Here is a 22,722-nt window from a genome sequence, read left to right on the forward strand (position 1 = left end):
CCAGCCCGCCGCTTTTCCGTGCGATCCCAATCTACGTTTGCTTTTCCAGTTCACCGCTTTTCCACGCAAGCTTACTGGGTGGCCCGGGGCTGTGTCCTGTCCTGGCCTCCTCCTGGGGGGCGGGATCTCTGTTTAATGGCGCCTGGAGCTCACCTCTGCGCGAATCCTGCAGGGTTCTCCACAGCTCCTGTTCACGGGGTGTGGTGGCTGATATAGTTCCTTTCCACTCACAGCCCCGCTTGCTGCGTAGTTTGTTCTTGTTGGTTGTTTTAGTTTGTTGTTTTCCTCCTCTCTGCCGGTCGGGGAGTGCCGACTCCGTGGGTGGGGGAGGAGAGCAGGGTTCTGCGCTTTCCCCCCTTCTAGTCCACTTTTATGGCAACTTTCTTCTTCGGGTAGTTTGCTGGAGTCACCCGTTTATCTTCCATGTCCCAGTTCTCACTGGGACCTGCCGCTTTTCCTCCCGATTAACTTTTTTTAATGGGAGATCTTACTCACAGTGTCTCCTTGCAGCCATGTTGCTCCGCCCTGGTTTCTTCTTTTTAACTAGGGTGACTGAACTGTAGAAGAAAGTAGCAAAGGAAAGCCCAAGTGATGCAGCTCTTCAAAATCTTTCAGCCTATCTATTAGGAAACCTGTTGCTGTAGTTCCAAGGAATGTCAATGACAGGAAACATCAACCAGATGAGAATGTCACAAAGTAAAAGCTCTGTTCTTCCTTTCAGGTTACAGGAATACTAGCTGTGATTGATTTTCTGAAATCAAAGAGCCTGTTGTAGTGGACAGGCCAAACCAAAAGCCTCTCACTAGTATCAGACTAATACTGCTGAAAGGTGGGCAATGTGGCCCAGTGAGCATTTAGTCAATTCATAGAAGGAACCTTGTTTTCCAAGTCTGTGTAACATTTAGGGAGTAAGTTCACACTCATCAGATGCTACATTACCACATGACATCCACCACCCAAACAGCCCTAGTGCTTTGCTCTTGACCTTAGGCTCCCCCCTAATAATCCCATCCCCCCATCCCTTGTGCTCCTCTTCTAGTGACTCACTTCTCTGTTCCTATATCCTGGTTTGTTTTGGTTTAGTTTATCCAGTTCCTTTTTTAGTGTCCCTGTGGAGGAGATGTAGTGCTATATAAATACATCAATTTTGATTAAGCATCCATTCATAAATTCAATAGATATGTTCATTCCAATCAATGCGAATGCATTCCAATCAATGCAAATGCTTGCATGATCATATGAATTTTTTGAATCGTTATGCCATTTTGTTGACAATTGGTGTCACTAGATGTGATTAGGAAAAAAGTACACTAATACAGAAATATTAACTAATCATGAGTGGGTATTACAAACTATATAGTCCAACGAGGATAATATGAACCACCACGTGGGTCATGTGGCCAAAGAAACCTACAGATCTACCCCCAGTTTCTCTTGTTTTAACTCTTGAATTTACACCAGTAATTTTCCCATTCATGCCTTTTCCAAAAGCTTGCTTGCTTTTCTTTTTAAAGGATTCATTTTATTTTTTATGAATACGAGAACTGGAGGATAGGCCCGAGGTGTGGGGATTGAAGGATTCACCAGAGACAGAGTAGGGAGCAGAACAGGCAGATCTGCTGAAATACACTGCTGAGGGGAGCAGCGGGCAAGACAGGAGAGGTCTGCTAGCCATGTGGGTATCTCCAGGGCTGGCGGGGATCGAACCATCACTGCGAAGGCTGCGGATAGCTTCACAGGGCTGCGTTCAACCGCCTGCGCCACCAGGAATTTTTTTAACAGTTGTTTTATTATACTTTATGAGTGGATTTCTTAGAAACCATGAGGCTTACGTGGTTTATTCCTTTAAAGTAGGGTTCCAGACAAACAGAACAAGCCAAGCCAAAGTGATTCAAGGCTTTCAACAAAATCTGTGGCTCTAGCTGGTACGAAGCCTGTTGTGATTCCAGAGAATGTAGATGGTGGGAGACATGAACCGGCTAAGACTGTCACAAGGCAAAAATCAACTCTTCCTTCAAGGTTCAAGGAAAATTAGTTGTGATTGCTCTTCTGAAATTAAACAACATATTGCATTTGTCAGGCCAGCCAAGGCAAAAATTCTCACTATTATCAGACAAATACTGCTAATACTTGAGTGATGTGGACCAATGAGTTTTTGGTTACTGTGTAGAGTGAACATTGATTTCCAAACCCGTGTATATTTTGGGAGATATGTTCCCACCTCATCAGATGAATATTCCTGCCAACAGCAACCACCAATGTATCCATATTGCTTTACTGTAGGTGTGGGTCCCCTGTCTGTTTAGTTCTAACCCCCCAAAGCTTTGTGATCCTTTTCTAGTGCACTCAGTTGTAGTCCTATATTCTTGGCTTGTTTTGTTTTGTTTTCTAGTATCTTTGTTCAGTGAGTGTGAGGAGGAGATGCATTGCATACATACTTTAATATCTTTCTGCATCCAGTCATAAACTCAAAAAATAGGTTAGGTTAAATTCAATGTGGAAACACAATCAGGAGACATTTGCTTTAATGATCATATGAATTTTTGAATTTTCCTTTACTTTTCTGATAAATGTGTGTCACATGTTGCTGATTAGAAAAGAAGTAGGCTATTACTGAAATACTAAATAATCATGATTGTGTATTGCAAACTAGTCAAATTGTAATCCACCATGGTATGCCATGAGCTCTTAAGGCCTACAAAACTACCTATCCCCAGTTTCTCTTGTTTTCATTCTTGAATTTACAGCAGTAATGGTCCCACTCATTCCTGCTCAAAATTTGCTATTTAATGGTTACCACAGATTTTTCACTGTGATATTGACACATAGCTTTTTAGACCCATGGGCTATGTCTGCCTCAATGGAAATCACTCTCCTTCAACATACTTTCTTCATTTGGCTCTATGCTGTGGAAATTTCAGGGGAGAACTCACTTGCCTGGTTTCCTACTCCCATTCCTTCCTTCCTTCCTTTCTTTGATTTATGCATTTATTTGTACAAGCAGTGGGTACAGGCAGAAGCGCGGGAGGGTGAGAGAATTCACCGGAGCCAGAGCCAGGAATAGAACAGGCAGACTGATGAAACACACTGCTGAAGGGAGCAGCGGGCATGCCATGAGAGGTCTGTCATGCCATGTGGGACCCTCACCATCAGCTGGGGATCGAACTAGCGCTGCAGAGGCTGCAGGCAGCTTCGCAGCCCAGCACTCAACCTCTGCGCCAACAGGGGAGGCCCCCTGTATATTTTTTAATCAGGTGCACATTATTACATTATTAAAACAAAGGCAAAGAACAGTATACATTTAATAATTAGTCTCTTTTCTAAGCATTGGTAGCTTTCCACAGTAATTTACCTTTTCAGTGTGGCTTTCCATATGTTTCAAAATTCCTGGGTGCACTCAACTCTCAGTGATTGGTTCTTTTTTCTCAAGTTTAGGAAACACATTGATGCGATGTGCCCTATCCCAGTGTTTATGTAGTTATCTCCATGTCGTTTCTCCCCCAGCTCCTTGCCTGGTGACTTGCTGTATTTTTGTCCCCACTTTGAAAGCTTCCCAGTTGCTCACTTACAACATGTCATAAATTAAATGTACTGTTAATGATCACATTCTATCTAATTGTACTTGTCACTTTGAAGCAAGGAATGTTTTCCTTGCTTGTAGTTGTTATTTTATCATGGTTTTAAGAATATATCAAGGAATGATGGTGGATAATGTTGGAATTTTGTAACAATTGTTTATTTACAATTAATCATTACATTATTCAGAAACAATGAGATTTACATGGTTTCTTCTTTTAAATTAGAGTTCAAGACAAACAGAAAAATAAAAGCCAAAGTGATACATGTTCTTCATCAGAATCAGAATCAGAATCTGTGTCACAAGCCAGTATGAAGGTAGATGGCAAGAGACTTAAACTTAAACCAGATGAGAATGTCACAAGGTAACAATCAAATATTCCTTTAAATTTCAAGGAAAATTATCTGATGGCTTTTCTTTTCTTTTTCTTTTTTTAAAGATTTATTTATTGGGACTCCCCTGGTGGCACAGGCGGTTGAGTGCAGTTCTGTGAAGCTGTCCGCAGCCTCTGCAGCGCTGGTTCTATCTTGGCAGGTGAGGGTCCCACATGGGGAAGCAGACCTCTCCTGTCTTGCCCACTTCTCCCCTCAGCAGTGGCTTCCATCTCTCTGCCTGTTCTGCTCCCCGCTCTGTCTCTGGTGAATCCTCTCACCCTCCTGTGCCTCTGACTGTACCCCAGTTCTTGTATAAATAAATCTTTTAAAAAAATGGAAACTGCTAATAAAGATGCCCAGAGTTATATTTCTGCTCAGATCTTACCTTAATTCCTGACACGTATTCATTGCATCTGCAGCCAGGGCTCCTCTCTGGGTGTATGGTACTAGATCACTCAGGTGAGAAAGGCAATTTTTTTTTGTCCATTGGTGATTCCAAATTGTTATTCTTAGTACAGGAAACTGATGAGGTACAACTTATTTGGATGACCCTGAGTCATTCCAAGATATATGTACTGAATATTTAAAAAATAAATCTTTTTTCACCCACAAGGTGTTCTCCAATATATGTTCTAGTACTCTTTTTCAATCAGGTGCACATTTACATTAAAAAAAAAACACAAAGGCCAGAAACAGTACACATTTAATTATTAGTCTCTCATCTAAGCATCAGTATTTTTCCATAGTAAACTCAAGGCTTTTGAGTTTTGCATTCAGTATGTTTCAGAATTTCTGGATGTACTCAACTCTCAGTGTTTTGTTCTGTCCTTTGCAAGTTTAGGAAACACATTGATGTGTTGTGCTCTATCCTATTGTTCACACTGTAATCTCTGTGTGGAGGGAGCTATTTCTCCCCTAACTCCTTCTCTGGTGACCTGCTGTGTATTTGTTAGTCCCTTTTTAAAACCTCCCAGATGCTCAGCTACAGCATATCATAAATGTACTATCACGTGGTATCAGAATTGGACTTGTGGCTTTGAGACAAAGAAGTGTTTTCCTGCTTATAGTTGTTACTTCTGTTTTAAGGATGGGTCCTGGTTTCCTGAAGAAGTTAGCAAAGAAGCAAAACAATGATTTATCACCTTCATCAAAATCTGTTGGCCAAATAAACAAGAAGAGTGGTCCTGCCCTTCCAGTGAATGTGGATAGCAGGAGTCATGACCCAGCTGATATTACCGGAAGGTAAAATCTATACATTTTCCTTTCAGTTTAAAGGAATATTAGCAGTGATGACTGTGGGAAACAAGCAGCATAATACAATTGACAGTCCAAGGCAAGAGAAATCTCACCCTTATCAGACTAATACTGCCAAACTATGACCTATGAGAATCACTTTGTGTTTTGCCCCTTTGTTGAGGGAACATTCATTTAAAACCTGTGTATGATTTAGGGGATAAGTTCACACCTCATCAGATGGATGTTACCACAGGACACCCTCCACCATCACACCCACGCTGCTTTATTCTAGACCTTAGGCCCCTCCTGTGTGTTCTTACCCCTTCTAACTCTCCCACTCTCAGCCTCAATTTTCATTCCTATGTCCTAGATTTATTTTATTTTAATTTTGTCATTTCCTTTGTTTAGTGACTTTGCTCTACAAATTCAATTAATGGACACATACTCAGAATATTTTGCTCATAAGAGTTTATGAATTTCAATTGATCCACCTTTTTGTTGTCCATTGAATGTCACAAAGAGGTGGTTTGAGAAAAAGTAGAGTACCAAATAGTTGTGATTGGGTATTGCAAAATACAGTCAAAGAAGAAGAAAATGTTGTCCTCCATGGCTGTGATACTTGGCTAAGTCCTACAGAACTGTCTATCCTCTAATTTTTCTTGTGTTCACTCTTAAACAGTAATTTTCCCAACTTTCTCCAAATTTTACAGATTACCAGTGATTTTTCATGTTACAAAATTCACACATTTCTTATTAGACCAGCAAACACTTTTGCATAATGGAAATCTCTCCTTCAAAATGAGTTCTTCATTTGATTCTCAGGACTTGTATTTTCCAAGGGTAAACTCATATATCTGGTTCCCCCCAAGCATTTCTTGTTCTTCCATCTTAGTCTGTGTTTCCTATTTCCCTTCAACTGCATCCTCCTTTTATACAAATTGAGGAGCTTTAACATTCAGTCCTTGATCTTCTGTCTCATGGCTGTTACTTTCTTGTATGTGTTAGTGATCTCCAACTTTATATTTGAACTGCAGATATTTTGTCTTAATATCTACCAATACTCATTGCAGCTGTGGCTTGGGCTCCAATCAGACCTGGGTGTTGGTAGTAGACCCCACAAATCTCAGACAGGCATTTTTTTGTACATGGGTGATGCCAACTTCTTATTCTCGGTAGGAAGAACTGATAAGGTACGACTCACTTGTTATGACCCTGATGTCATTTGGGTCTTTTAAGAGTAAATCTGGTCTCACTGTAGGTTTATATCTGATTTTGTGCAGTGTATAATATGTGCCTGGGACTATTTTTCAGTGAGCTGTGCATTATAATAGTGGAAATAAAAGCCAAAAAGCATAGTATATTTCCAACTAGTATTTCCATGTTTAGATACAAATATTTTGGGCAAATAGCAAAGACTTTTCTTTGTTTCAAATTCAAGATGTTTCAAATTTCTGGATCCCATCATCTCACAGTATTTTGTTCCTTCCGTTTCAGGTTTGGAAACACATAGATGTGATATGCTCTATCTTTGTGCTCAAGTTGTAATCTTTTTGTGATATAGTTTTCTTCCTGTTTCCCTTACCTCATGACCTGTTGAGTTTTTGTTACCTCTATGTAATGTCTACATTGTACTCATTTAGAGCATGTCACAGATGTGTCCTTGACTGTTGCAGAGTATCATGATTCTATATCTGGCTTTGAAGCTCTGGAATTTTTTCCTTGATTATGGTTGTTACCACATTACAGTTTTAAGAATTAATCAGTAATGAAGATACATAAGTGTTAGAATTTTATAGTTTCTTTATTAGTATTTATGAGAAGATTTCTTGAAAAATATTAGCTTTACATGTTGTTTTTCTTTTTTTAAAGTACAGTTCCTGGCATGAAGGAGGCAGTAAGGGAAAGAAAAACTGATTCATGGTCTTCATCATCCTGGATTGTTTGTTTGGAAATCAAACAGTATAATATAGTGACCATTTAGTGTTACATGGAGGTGATTTGAAAGAGAGTCATACAGAAGTACTATGTAATTGAGATTGGGTATTGCAAAATATAGTCAAAGAGTAAGAAAATAGGATCCTCCATTCCATACCACTTATTTAAGTTCTAAAAAAATGACCATCTTCCTCTCCTTCTTGTTTTCACTCTTGGACTTGTATCAGTCACTTCTCCACTCACCTATCTTCCAAAATTAAATTTTAAGGCTACCACTAATTTTGCAGACTACAATATCCACACATTCCTTATGAATCTCATGGAGTATATTTGCATCAATGGAAAGTTCACCTGTAACAAAATTTTTTTCATTTTGACTTTCAACTGGTATTTTCAGAGGGAGAACTCATTTACCTAAGAGTGTCCCGCATGCATTTCTTGTTCTCCCACCTCGGTCTGATGTTCCTATTTCTCATCAACCCAAGCCTGCTTTGTACAAATTGAGGTATTCTAGGAGTCAGTCCTTGATCTTCTGTCTCATGACTTTTACTTCCTTGTATGTGCTAATGATCTTCAAATTTATATTTGCTCTGCAAATATTTTCCTTAATTCCAGAAATGTACTCACTGCACCTGCATCTGGGGTACCTCCTATCCCTTGGTGTATGGTACTGAAATCCAGGTATCTCAAAATGTCTTTTTTTTTTTTGGTCTATTGGTGATGCCAAATTGTGATTGTTGGTAGAGGGACCTGCTGAGGTAAAACTTACTTGGTCATGACCCTGATGTCATTCCAACATATGGATATTTGAAAAGTAAATCTCTCTCACCCCTGATGTATTTCTTGGATTTCTTTCATTATATACATGTGCCTCAGTCTATTTTTCACTTGCACATTATTACATTTTTATTTTTTTATTATTTTATTTATTTATTTTTTAAAGATTTATTTATTCATACATACAGGAACTGTGATACAGGTCAGACACGCGGGAGGGTTGAGAGGATTCACCAGAGACAGAGTGGGGAACAGAACAGGCAGTTTGACGAAATACACTGCTGAGGGGAGCAGTGGGCGAGACAGGAGAGGTCTGCCATGCCATGTGGGACCCTCCATGGTCAGCCGTATCAAACCGCCGCTGCAGAGGCTGCGGACAGCTTCACAGCGCGGCACTCAACTGCTTGCAACACCAGGGGAGGCCCTACAATTTATTTATTTATTTATTTTTCTTATTCTTTTTTTTTTAAAGATTATTTTTTTATATTTATATAAGCACTGGGTACAGTCAGAAATGCGGGAGGGTGAGAGAATTCACCAGAGCCAGATTAGGGAGCAGAACAGGCAGAAGGACTGAAGTACACTGCTGAGGGGAGCAGCGGGCGGCAGGAGAGGTCTGCGCGCCATGTGGGACCCTCCTCTCGTGGCCGGGGAGCAGCTGGGGATCGAACCGGCACTGCTGAGGCTGCGGGCAGCTTCACAACCCAGTGCTCAACCGCTGCGCCACCAGGGAGGCCCTATAATTTATTTTTTTTCATGAGAATTTGTATTATTGTTTATTTCTTAAACAAATTTTTTTGAAAATAGGTATTAGTTTCTCTGTGAAGGTTTGTTTAAATACACTAGTGAAGCCATCTGGTTCTGGTCTTTTGTGTTTTGGGAGATTTTTGATAACAGTTTCAGTTTCCTTGCTTATAATTGGTTCATTCTAGTTCTTCCTGATTCAGTCTTGGAAGGTTATTACATTTTTTAAAAAAGCAAAGCCATTATCAAAGTACACATCTAATTAGTATTTCTGTGTCTCAGAATTAGTATTTTAAGACAGTGAACTTAGACTTTTATGATTAGCACTCAAGATGTTTCAGAATTTCTGGTCCAATCAGCTGTCAGTTACTTGCCCCTTCCCTTTCAAGTTGCAGGAACATATCGATGTGATGTGCCTTGTATTTGTGCTCATGTTATAATCTTTATGTGGAATGGTTTTCTCCTCCAGGTCCTTTCCTGGTGACCTGCTATGTTTTTGTTTCCTCATCTGTAATCTCTATTATTCACTTATAGCATGCAATCGTGGACATCATGATTGCATATCTGACTTAGAAACATGAGTGTGTTTCCTTGCTTATGGTTGCTACCTCATCAGGGTTTTAAAACTTGATCAATGAATAAAGATGGATAAATGTTGGAATTTTACAAAAGTTGCTTTATTAGTCTTTATGAGTAGATTTCTTGTAAAATAATAACTTTACATTATTTCCTTTTTTTCAAAGTATGGTTCCTGGCTTGATGAGGAAGATAGTAAAGGAAAGAAAAACTGATTCACGGTCTTCACCAGATCCTGTGGGTGAAGCCAGCGAGAAGGCTGGTGCTGAACTTCCAGTGAATGTGTATGTCAGGAAATGTGACCCAGATGAGGATGTCAAAGGGTAAATTCCATAATTCTTCCTTTAAAGCAAAGGGATATTAGCAGTGACTCTGTTTGGAAATCAAACAGCATTATATGGTGTACTAGGCAAGGTAAGAGAGTTCTTGGCTTTATCAGAAAAGCACTATTGAAAGTTGAATGATGAGGACCAGTATTGTTTTTTTTTTTTTGTCCCATTGAATAATATGCCTGTGTTGATTTATGGGATAATTCACTCCCCATCACATGTATGTTGCCACATAATAACTACCACCAACACACCCATAGTTCTTTACTGTAGACCTATGGCCCTTTCCCTAGTTTGTTATCACCTCCTCACACTCCACTTCTATGAGCCTCAATTCTCCAGTTTATTTCCTGGATATATTTTAGTTTAGTTTTGTGAATTCCTTTCTTTGGTGACTTTGTTGAGGAGATGTATTGGAATAAGTGTATTGATTTCTATTCATATGATTTTATTCACAATTTCAGTTAACAGAATCAATTCAGTGAAAGGAAACATATGCAGGAGACTTTGCTTATGTAATTTTATGTTTTTGTTGTTCTGCCAATTTGTTGACCATTTAGTGTTACAGGGAGGTGATTTGAAACAGAGTAATGTAAAAGTACTATGTAATTGTGATTGGGTATTGCAAAATACAGTCAAAGAGGAAGAAATAGGACCCATGGGCTTTTTGTGACTTCATGCAGGGGATATTGGCTTACAAGCCTATGTATGATTTTGGTGCTAGTTTCATAATTCATCAGATGTATGTTACCACTCAGTACCCACTACCAAAGTACCCATAATGCTTTACTGTAAACCTTGAGCCCCTCTCTCTTCTGTCTCACCCCCTTGCCTCTTCCGTTATAGTAGCTTTAATTCTCCAGTTATATTTCCAGGGTATGTTTTGGTAGTGTTTCCAATTCCTATTTTGGTTTTTTGTGGAATAGCTTATTGAAATATAATTCTCAGTTTTCTAGTCATAAAGTCAATGAATAGAATAAATTCAATAAATCAGCACATTCCAGAGACCTTTGCTTTTATTTGCTGTATTATAGAAATGTTTTGAATTGTCTGCCATTTAGTTGGCCTTTGAGTGTCACATGGATGTGATTTAAAAAAGCATTGCAATACAAAAATAGTAAAGAATCATGATTAGGTATTGCAAACTACAGTCAAAGAAGAAAATGGGATCCTCCACAGTCATACTACTAAGCTAATGAGTCATACAGAACGGTCTGTCCATCCCCTAGTTACTCTTATATTCACTCTTGAACTTGCACCTGTAATTTCTCCACTTACCACTCTTCCAAATTGCTTTTGATAAGTCAGCACCAAGTGTTCATTTTATCCACACATATTTTTACACTCATGGGCTGTATTTTCTTCAGTGGAAATATCTCTCCTCTAACATCATATCTTCATTTGACTCCAGATCTGCGTTTTTAAGGGGGAGAACTAGGTGTCTGTAGTGCACTTTTCATTCTTCTACCTCAGTATGTTTTTCCTATTTCTTCAATCCCACTTCCTGTTATAGAAATTGAAGTATCCCAGAATTGTCTTTGATCTTTTGTCTCATGACTGCCACTTTTTATGTATGCTAATGATCCCCCGATTTTTAATTATTCTTTAGACCTCTTGCCTTAATTCCTCACCTTACACATTGTACCTAAGTCTCCTCGTAGATCCCTTGGTGTTGGTACTGGAACCCACAGATCTTAGAAAGGCTTTTTTTTTTTTTCCTATGAGTGATGCCAAATTGTGGTTCTTGGTGGCAACCTGATAAAGTACAACTTACAGACACTGATGTCTTTCCAACAGATGGTTATTTTAAAGTTAATCTGCTCTCACCCACAAGATTTCTTCCATTATATTATACATGTTTCATATTATTGGAATCTTGGAAAAGTCATGATGCATTTTTGCTTGAAAAACGTAGAAAAAATATGTTGTGACTTTTCCAACAACCCACTATTTTTCAATCAGTTGCACATTATTGCATTACAAAAGGCCATTATCACATGACACATCTTATCAGTACATTCATGTCCTAGAGTCAATAGTTTTTGTCAATGAACTAAGACTTCTTGTGTAGCTTTCAAGATACATCAAAATTTCTGTGTCACTCATCTCTCAATGTTTTGTTCTTTCCCTTTCAAGTTTTGGGGACACATAGTTGTGATGTGCCTTATCTTTGTGTGCATGTTGTGACCTCCATATGGAATGGTTTTCTTCCCTCTGTGTCTCATTACCTCCTCTGAAAAGCCTCCATTGTGCTCACTTTCAGCATGCCATAGGTGTGCTCTTAGCTATCAGATAGTATCATGATTGCATATCTGACTCTGAAGCATGGAGTTTGTTTCCTTGATTTTCATTTTCACTTCATAAATGTTTTAAGAATTAATCAATGGCTAAGTTGTGGAATTTATAAAAGGTATTTTATTAGTCTTTATCAGAAGATTTCTTAATAAACATTAGCTTTACATGGTTTGTTTTTAAAATATGGATCCTGGCTTACAGGAAAAGGTAATTAAGGAAAGCAAAACTGATCCATGGTCTTCACCAGATTATGTGGGTCAAGTCAGTGAGAAGGCTGGTGTTGAACTTCCAGCGAATGTAGATGTCAGGAGATATGACTCAGATGAGAATGCCAGAAGGTAAAATCCATAATTCTCCCTCTAATTTTAAAGGAATATTGGCAGTGATTGTTTGTTTGGAAATCAAGCAGCGTAGTAGAGTGTGCTAGGCAAAGTATGAGAAGGCTCAGCCTTTTTGGACAAATACTGCTAAGAGCAGAAAGAGGAGGTCCAGTGACATTTTCTTATGTCATTGAGGGAACATTGTTTTTCAAGCCTCAGTATGTGTGGTGGGATAGGTTCACACATCCAAAGATGTACTTTACCACAAGACACCCACCATCACAGCACTCATCCACACTCATAGTGTAGATCTGGGCTCCCTCCCTGTTCTGTTTCTCTGCCTCCAGTCATCATATAGTAGCATCAGTTATGCAACCATATTTCCAGGGTTTGTTTTGGTTTAGTTTTGCTTGTTTCTTTGTTTAGTTATATTGTAGAGGAGCTGTTTTAGATTAAATACATTGATTTCTATGAAAAATTCAATGAATAGATTCATTTCAATGAATGGAAACATTTCAGGAACCTTTGCTTTCTTAATTTTATGAATATTTTGAATTGGTCTGCCATGTTGTTTACCAATTATTACCACATTTGAGGTAATTAAGAAAACTTTTAGTTAATAAATGTTCTAAATAATCACTATTGGGTGTTGGAATCTACAGTAAAACAAGAAGAGAACAGGATCCTCCACTGTCATACTACTTAGCTAAGTCCTACAGCACCGTCCATCCTCCTCCTTGTTTTTACTTTGAATTTGCTCCAGTAAATTTCTTACCCACCCCTCCTCCAAAGTTGCTCTTTAAAGATTACCACCATTTTCGCATTACTGTATGCATACATCCTGTTTTACACTGATAGGCTATGTTTGCCTTAATGAAAATCTCTTTACTCCAACATTGCTTTCATTTGATTACAAGTCATCCCTATTTTATACTCCCCAACCCCTTGTGCTTCAGTTGTATATTCTACAATGTTTTTTTCAGTTTTCTAGTTCCTTAGTTTAGTGACTATGAAGGAGACATATTGCAATAAATACTTTAATATCTATCCATCATTGATTCATAAATTCAGTAATTAGATTCAAGTCCATAAAAGGAAATACAATCAATATATGATCATAGGGTTTTTTTTTTAATTTAACTTCATTTTTTTTATTTTTCAAAGATTTTTATTTATTTATTTATTTATTTTCTGAGTTCAAATTTTATTTATTTATTTATTTATTTATTTTAATTAATAAATTTTATTTTTATATTCCCCATGCAATTGCAATCCCCCCATTCTGACGCCAATCCCTCCCCTCCCGCCCCCCACCCCCCAAAAAGTGTCTCTGGTTCATAGTTTTTGTTGATTTTGATTTTCACTTTCTCATAGTTATTCATTTTCCTGGTCCTTTATTTAAGTATTCTAGATTCCTGCTATGAGTGAAACCATCCGGTATTTTTCTTTTTCTTTTTGGCTTATTTCACTGAGCATGATCCCTTCCAGCGCCATCCATGTTGCTGCAAATTGCATGTTTTTATCTTTTTTGAATGCTGAGTAATATTCCATGGTATATATGTACCACATCTTCTTGATCCAGTCATCTATTTTTGGGCATTTGGGCTGTTTCCAAAGCTTAGCTATTGTAAATAGTGCTGCTATAAACATAGGGGTGCAGGTGTTCTTTGGAATTGATGTTTCTGTGTTCTTTGGGTAAATACCTAGGAGTGGAATTGCTGGATCATATGGAAGCTCTATGTTTAGTAGGTCCAGAAATCTCCACACAGCTCTCCATAGTGGTTGGACCAGTTTGCACTCCCACCAACAGTGCAGAAGAGTTCATTTTTCTCCACAACCTCGCCAACATTTGTTGTTGCTAGTTTTTTTAATATGTGCCATTCTCACTGGTGTAAGATGGTATCTCATGGTAGTTTTGATTTGCATTTCCCTGATTGCAAGTGATGTTGAACATTTTTTCATATGCCTGTTGGCCATTCGCATTTCCTCTTCAGAGAAGTTTCTTTTTAGCTCCTCTGTCCATTTTTTGACTGGATTATTTTCTTTGTTGTTGTTGAGTCTCATCAGCTCTTTGTAGATTTTTTTGATCAGTCCTTTATCATTAATGTTGTGTGCAAAAATGTTCTCACAGTTGGTGGGGTTTCTCTTTGTTTTGGTTATTATCTCTTTTGCTGTGCAGAAGCTCTTTAATTTGATGTAGTCCCAGCTGTTTATCTTTGCCTTCACTATCACTGCTTTGGGTGATGTGTCTGTAAAGATGTCTTTGATGTGAATATCACGTAGTGTTTCTCCTGTGTTTCCTTCTATGAATTTTATGGTTTTAGGTCTTATGTCTAGTTCTTTAATCCATTTGAGTTGATTTTTGTGTATGGTGTGAGGTAGTGGTCAAGCTTCATTCTTTGGCATGTAGCGACCCAGTTTTCCCAGCACCATTTATTGAACAGACTTTCTTTGCTCCAATGCATAGTCTTTGCTCCTTTGTCAAAGATTAGTTGACCATAAATCTGTGGGGTTTTTTCCTGGATTTTCTATTTTATTCCATTGGTCTGTGTGTCTGTTCTTGTTCCAATACTATGCAGTTTTGATGATTATGGTTTTGTAGTATAGTTTGAAGTCTGGGAGTGTGATGCCTCCATTCCCTTCTTTTTTTTTCAGGAGAGCTTTGGCTATTCGGGATTTTTGGTGATTCCATATGAATTTCATCAATAATTGTTCTATTTCTTTGAAGAATGACATTGAAATTTTGATTGGAATAGCATTGAATCTGTATATTGCTTTTGGTAGGATGGCCATTTTAATATTGTTTATTCTTCCAATCCATGAGCAGGGGAGGTCTTTCCATTTCTTTGTGTCTTCTTCTATTACTTTTAACAGTGTTTTATAGTTTTTTTGTATAGGTCCTTTACCTCTTTTTTTAGATTTATACCCAAGTATTTTTTTTTTTCGCTAACGAAAGGGATTTTTTTTTTTATTTCTTCTTCTTCAGATTTGTTGTTTGTGTATAGGAAGGCTACTGATTTTTGCGTGTTGATTTTGTATCCTGCCACTTTACTGAATTGATTGATAAGTTGAATTAGTTTTTTCTGTGGAGTTTTTGTGGTTCTCTATGTATATTATCATATCATCTGCAAATAGTGATAGTTTGACTTCTTCTTTTCCTATTTGGATTCTATGTATGTCTTTCTCTTGTCTTATTGCTCTAGCTAGGACTTCCAGTATTATATTGAAAAGCAGTGGTGAGAGTGGACATCCTTGTCTTGTTCCAGATCTTAATGGAATTGCTTTCAGCTTTTCACCGTTGACAATGATACTGGCTGTTGGCTTGTCATATATGGCCTTTATGATGTTGAGGTATGTTCCTTGTATCCCAAGAATTTTCAAGGGCTTTTGTCATGAATGGGTGTTGCACTGTATCAAAAGCTTTATCAGCATCTATTGATATTATCATATGGTTTTTATATTTCTTTTTGTTGATGTGATGGATAACGTTGATTGATTTTCGGATGTTGAACCATCCTTGTGTCCCTGGAATGAATCCTACTTGGTCGTGGTGAATTATCTTATGGGTCATTGTTGGATTCTCATAGCTAAAATTTTATTGAGGATTTTTGCATTAGTGTTCATTGGGGAGATTGGCCTGTAGTTTTCCCTTTTTGTGTTGTCCTTTTTCGGTTTTGGTATTAGTGTAAAGTTGGCTTTATAGAACATGTTTGGTATTGTCCCTTCCTTCTCAATTTTTTGGAAGAGTTTGTGAAGGATAGGCACTAATTCGTCTCTGAATGTTTGGTAGAATTCATTTGTAAATCCATCAGGGCCTGGGGTTTTGTTTTGGGGGAGATTTTTGATTACCATTTCAATTTCGCTGCTTGTAATTGGCCTGTTTAGGTGTTCTACTTCTTTTTTATCTAGCTTTGGGTGATTGTAGAGTTGTAAGAATTTGTCCATCACCTCTTGATTGTTGAACTTGTTTCCATATAACTGTTCATAGTAGTTACTGATTATTCTTTTGATTTCTGCTGTGTTCGTTGTGATTTCTCCTCTTACATTTATGATCCTGTTATTTGTGCTTACTCCCTTTTTTCCTTTGTAAGCCTGTCTAGGGGGTTTTCTATTTTATTGATTTTTTTGAAGAACAAGCTCTTGGTTTCATTGATCTTTTGGATTGTTTTTTTAGTTTCAATTTCATTTATTTCTGCTTTGGATTTTATTATTTCTTTTCTTCTACTGGTTTTGGGTTTTTTTTTTATTGTTCCTTTTCTAGATCTTTGAGCTTCGATATTAGGTTGTTTCTTTGAGTTCTTTCTTGTTTCTTGATGTGAGCCTCTATTTCTATGTATTTTCCTCTTATTACTGCTTTTGCTGCATCCCAGACATTTAGGAAATTGGTGTCCTCCTTGTCATTCAATTCAAAGAATTTTTTAATTTCTTCTTTGATCTCCTCTTAATCCAATGGTCTTCCAGTAGTCTGGTTTTTCAATCTCCAAGAGGTAGGAGAATTCCTTGCCTTCTTTTTTGGTTTATTTCTAGTTTGAATCCTTCATGGTCAGGAAAGATGGTTGGTGTGATTTCAATCTTGGTGTATCTGTTGATTTTTGTCTTGTGTCCCAGTATGTGATCGATCCTGGAGAATGATCCGTGTGCACTTGAGAAAAATGTGTACTCCGTTTTTTTGGGGTTTAGTGTTCTATAGATGTCTGTTAAGCCCAAGTGCTTTAGGTCCTTATTTAGAGCTTTAGTGTCTTTCCTTATTTTTTGTCTCGTTGATCTATCCATTGTTGTTAGTGGTGTGTTGAAGTCTCCCACTACGTATGTGTTTTCTCTGATGTCTGTTTTCAGAGATGACAATAGTTATCTGATATATTTTGGTGCTCCTTCATTTGGCGAATATATGTTAATGAATGTTATTTCTTCTTGGAGTATTGTCCCCTGGATCATAATGGAGTGACAATTGGGGTCTCTTTTTACCTTTTTGAGTTTGAAATCTGTTTTATCTGATATAAGTATAGCTGTTCCTGCTTTCTTTTTTGGTCCATTTGCTTGTAGGATTGTTTTCCATCCTTTAACTTTGATTCTATTTTTATCTTTTGTAGCTAAATGTGTTTCCTGGAGACAGCAAAAGTTTGGATTTTGTTTCTTAATCCAGGCTGCGACTCTGTGTCTTTTATTGAAGAGTTTAGTCCATTTACATTTAGAGTTAATATTGATATGTTAGCATCTGTATTTGCCATTTTGTTTGTCTTTCCTTTGATTTTATTTATTTATTCTTTTAATAATTTTTTTTTTGCCTTCTTTCATTGTTATTCGTCCCTCTGAGGGTCTGGCTTTAGGACTCCTTGTAGTATTTTTTGGAGTGGGGGGTTTAGGCGTAATGAAATTCCAAAGTTTCTGTTTCTCTGGACAGATCCTTATTCTTTCTTCATAGGGGAAGGAGAGCTTTGCAGAATAGAGTATTCTTGGTTGGCATCTGTTTTCTTGGAATCTGTTGACTATGTCCCTCTACACTCTCTTTGCCTGTAGTGTTTCTTCGGAGAAGTCTGATGTCAGCCTGATTGGTTTTCCTTTGAGTGTTATCTGTTTCTTCCCTCTTGTCAGCTTTATTATTTTTGCCTTGTCCTTGATTCTTGGGAGCTTTACTATTATGTGTCTTGCTGTATTTTTCCTTTCATCGTGGAAGTTTGGTGTTCTTCTTGCTTCTTGTATATCAATTTTCAGCTCCTTCTTCACGTTTGGGAAGTTCTCTTCAATTATCTCCTTGAATATTTTCTCTGTTCCTACATCTCTTTCCTCTCCTTCTGGGATGCCTGTAACTCTTGTATTTCCTTTCCTCATGGAGTCAGATAGTTCCCAAAGTCTTTCTTTGGTCTTTTTCCTTCGTACTTCTCTATCCTTTTCTGTTTTGGTTCTTTTTATTTCTGTGTTCAAGAGTGCTTATTCGTTCTTCCATTTTATCTATTCTGCTTTCATTGCTTTTCCCAGAGTTCTTTTGTGCCTCCACTAATTCTTTGATCTCCTGCATTTCTTTTACATCTTGATCTCCGGAATTTCTTTTACATCTCCTGCATTCTTTGATCCCTTTCATTTCCCTCTTTAGGGACTCAATTTCATTCTTCTGATCGTTGATTATTTTTCCCTTATTATTGTTTTCCTTTATGACTTCTGTCAGTTTTTTAATCATGGCAATTTTAAATTATTTTTCCAGAAGGCTCAGAAGTTCTTCCAAGTTACTCTCGTTGCAATATGGGGGGTGATTTTGTTTTTGTGGTGTGCTTTTTTCCTGAGGAGTTGCTAGGTTGCATGTGGTTCTTCTGCTCCCTACTGTCTGTTTTCTAATTTGTCATATACATTGGGACACCGTGTTGCTGGGACTGGCCGGCATCTTGGGTGAAATTCTATGCTCCCCTCTGGCTCCTCTTGGAGCCATCTGTCGGTTTCAAGAAGTCTTTACTGAAGAAATGTCCCTGTTCTAAAATGTCGATGCTGGATGCACTCCCTGTGTGCCTGGTCTGCCCTGGTGGGGGGTTCCCACTCCCCCTCTGGGCTTGAACTGCAGGCCAGAAGGGGCCTGGCATGGGCAAACTTCACAGCTCACCTCTGGCTCCTGAGGGAGCTTTCTGCTGGTTTAAGGCAGTCTTGACTGAAGAAATGTCCCTGTTCTAAAATGGATATATGGGACGCACTCCCTGTGTGCACGGTCTGCCCTGGCCATGGGTGCCTGCTCCCCCTCTGGGCTTGGATTGCTGGTCAGAAGGGGTCTGGCATGGGCGAACTTTCCAGCTCACCACTGGCTCCCCCGGGAGCCTTCTGCCAGTTTCAAGCAGTCTTTTCTGAAGAAAGGTCCCTGTTCTATGGGGTGTTGGTGATTTGTTTTTTCTGGTCGCTAGGTGGCGCCAGAGAGCTCTCCTAGTGTCCTTGGGGAGCTGTTTTTTTCACCCCTTGGGACGGGAAACAGAGTGGGATGGTGGGTAAGGCCTCAACGGCTTTGGGGTGCTGTGTCTACCTTGTGCCCCACCATCGTGGGGAACCCACGCCCCAATTTTCGTGTCCCGGTTCTCAGTTCCAAAGCCCTCAGGTCCAGGACAGGGGCTGTAGCCCAGTTCAGTGTCCGCAGAAATGGCGCATTTTGCACCCCACCCCTGTGCCCAGGTGCCTGGTTTCTGATTACTCGGTGAGGGACATTCACCTCAGTGAGGGGCGGCCCCCACGTGTCTCCCCGGAAGACTAGGTCACAGGCGTGGTGACCTGGGCATCCACAATCCGCGTTTGCTTTTCAAGCGCGCTGCTCTTCCATGCAAGCTTACCAAGCTTACCGGCTGGCCTGGGGCTGTGTGTAGGTCTCCAGAGTCTTTGTTTTTCTCTAATGGTGCCTGGAGCATTTCACTCACCTCCGCGGCGAATGCTGCAGGGTTCTCCACAGCTCCAGTTCACGGGGTGTGATGGCTGAAATAGTTCCTTTCCACTCACAGTCCTGCTTGATGCGTAGTTTGTTCTTGGTTGTTTTAGATTTTTTGTTTTTTCCTCCTTCCTGTTGGTCGGAGAGTGCTGACTTTGTGGTTGGGGGAGGGAAGCAGGGTTCTGAGCTTTCCTCCCTTCTAATCCTCTTTAATGGCAGCTTTCTTCTTTGGGTAGTTTGCTGGAGTCGTCCATTTATCTTCCGTGTCACAGTTCTCACTGGGGCCTGCCACTTTTCCTCCATATTAACTTTTTTTAATGGGAGATCTTACTTGCAGCGTTTCCTCGCCGCCTTGTTGATCCACCCCCCTGTGTTTATCTTTTTTGATTGCTGAGTAATATTACATTTTGTATATGTTAGTACTCATTCTTGTTAGGGAACATGGAACATACTTCAGGATACACCACATGCTGGATCACAAAACAAATGTTAATTCATGAAGATTACAATCATAACAATGTCTTCTCTGATCACAATGGTATCAAATGAGAAATCAACCACAACAAAAATGGGAAAAAACACTAATAAATGGAGACTGAATAACCTACTATTGACTGATTATTGGGTTAATGAGGAAATCAAAGAAGAACTTTAAGAATACCTGAAGATAAATGAAAATGAACACATGAGTATAACAGAACCTACAAAGTACTAAGAGTGAAGTACATAGCAATCAGGCCCACAAGAAATATTTAAAATATATAATCTCTAACCTTATATTTTAAGAAACTTGAACATGTAAAATCAAAACCCAGGGGAAAGAAGGAAACTATAAAAATTGGAGCAGAAATAGACTAATAGAAATAAAAAAAGGCAGTCCAAAATATCACTGAAGTCAGAAGCTAGTTCTTCGAAAAACACAAAAAATAGACAAACTTATAACTAGTTTCACAAAGCAAAAAAAAGGAAGATTCTTAATAAATATAACCAAAACCAAAAGAGAAATTGTAGTACATATCTCAGAAATCCAGAAGATCGTGAGATCATATGAACATCTATTTGAGATCATATGAACATCTATATAACAAAAAATTGGGTAACGCAGAAGAAATGGAAAAAAAATTAGAAAAATATAACCTTCCAAGACTGAATGAGGAAGAGATAGAAAACCTGAACAAACCAATTACAATGTAATTGTTAAAAGTTTTTTAAAATTTTCCAAACATGGGCTTCCCCAGTGGTGCAGGGGAAGTGCAGCGCTGTGAAGCTGTCCGCAGCCTCTGCAGTGCTGGTTCCATTCCCACTGGCCGCTATGCAACCCACATGGCGTGGGAGAACTCTCCTGTCCTGCCTGCTACTCCCCTTAGCAGTGTATTTCAGTCAGCCTGTTCTGTTCCCCACTCTGTCTCTGGTGAATCCTCTCACCCTTCCGCACATCTGGCCTGTACCCCCGTTCTTGTATGAATAAATAAATCTTTAAAAAAACAAAATTAAAAATAAATAAATAAATAAAGTTTTCCAAACACCAAAAGCCCAGGACCAGATGGCTGCAAAAGTGACTTGTACCAAAATATCAAAGATGTCTACAAACTTACCCTTCTCAAATGTTTCCTAAAGGTTGAGGAAGAGGGAATGCTTCTATGAGGCCAACATTACTCTGATACCAAAACCAGACCAAAGCCTTCCAAAAAGAGAAAATGAAGACCAATCTACCTGATGCAGAATACTTCAAACAAGTGTCTTGACTATTTGATAGTCTTTGCTCTTTTAGATAGCGGCAGCTCTTGCAGGTGCTCTATCATAAGGTTGGGTGTCACTTGCGATTCCTGTCTTTCTCTTTCTGTTGCACCTGAAAACTATTGTTTCAGTAAATCATCTAATGTCTAAAAGCCAAACATATCCACAAACCAATGACATTTTCCAAGCTGAATCCAGATCATCATCTCTCTTGTGTAATATAAGAGACCGTTAATGTCCCTTATCTCCCTTCCTTTTCACTCAACGCATCATTTTATTTTTATTTTATTTTTTTAAAATATATCACTTGCTACAGTTTAAGTTCTTTTTTTTTTTGTTTTTTAAAGATTTATATATTTATTTATACAAGCACTGGGTATAGTCAGAAGTGCAGGAGGGTGAGAAAATTCTCCAGAGCCAGAGCGGGGAGCAAAACAGGCAGAAGGACCAAAGTACACTGCTGAGGGGAGCAGTGGGCATGGCAGGAGAGGTCTGCGCGCGATGTGGGACCCTCGCTGGAGGCCGGGATCAAACCAGCGCTGTAGAGGCTGCTGGCAGCCTTGTAGCCCAGCGCTCAATCACTGCACCACCAGGGGAGGCCCAAAACATCATTTTAATATCAGTGGGCCTAGTAAGGCATAAGTCAGATTATGTTTTTCCTCTCTTCTCAAAACACTCTAATTGACTCCCAGTTCACTCAGAGTACATGCCATCATTCTTCCAATCTCTATCTGGAACTAGCCACTGTTCATCTCACATGAGTTTCTATACTTCCATTGTGATTTCTCTCTGTTTTTCTCTCTCTGTGTCACTTGTATTTCTATATCCTGCCGCTTCCATTCCTTTCCAGCCCCCTTGAACTTTGACTCTTCCTTCATCCTGGCATACCTTGGTACTTGCTGTTCATTCTAACTGGAATGATCTTTCTTCTGAAAAAGCATCTGCATATTGCAAAAAGCCAAAACATTTGGAAAATGCGTATAATCCTCACGCTTGCTCCCTTCATTCCTACAGTTGGTTCCTCAAGAGCCATTTTCTCAGTTAGACCTGCTTTGGCCATTCCGAGTCATATTTTGACTGCCACACTCTTACAAACCTCCAAATTTCCTTTTCTGCTTTAGTGTTGTCTAACAGGAAGTGTATTTTCCTTCTGGTTCAATGTCTGTAACTTCATTCTCAGGGTAGGAGTTTGATTATTTCTCTTCCATACATTCAGTGCTTTTAAGAGGGGCTGAAAATTTACTGCTCCTTAAAAATACAGTGTATCAATGGAGTTGAAGCTGTTTGTATTGTGTTACATTTTATACTAATTCTCACTTGGACCAGACAGTTTTGTGTAGGTCCACACTGAGTCTCCTTTATCAATTGCATGCCTTTTAGGATTGTTGTGGCTGTTTGCAATATGCAGATTTAACTTGTTTAATGTTTGCCT

Source organism: Talpa europaea, assembly GCF_964194135.1.
Source record: "Talpa europaea genome assembly, chromosome: 14".
Classification (NCBI taxonomy): Eukaryota; Metazoa; Chordata; class Mammalia; order Eulipotyphla; family Talpidae; genus Talpa; species Talpa europaea.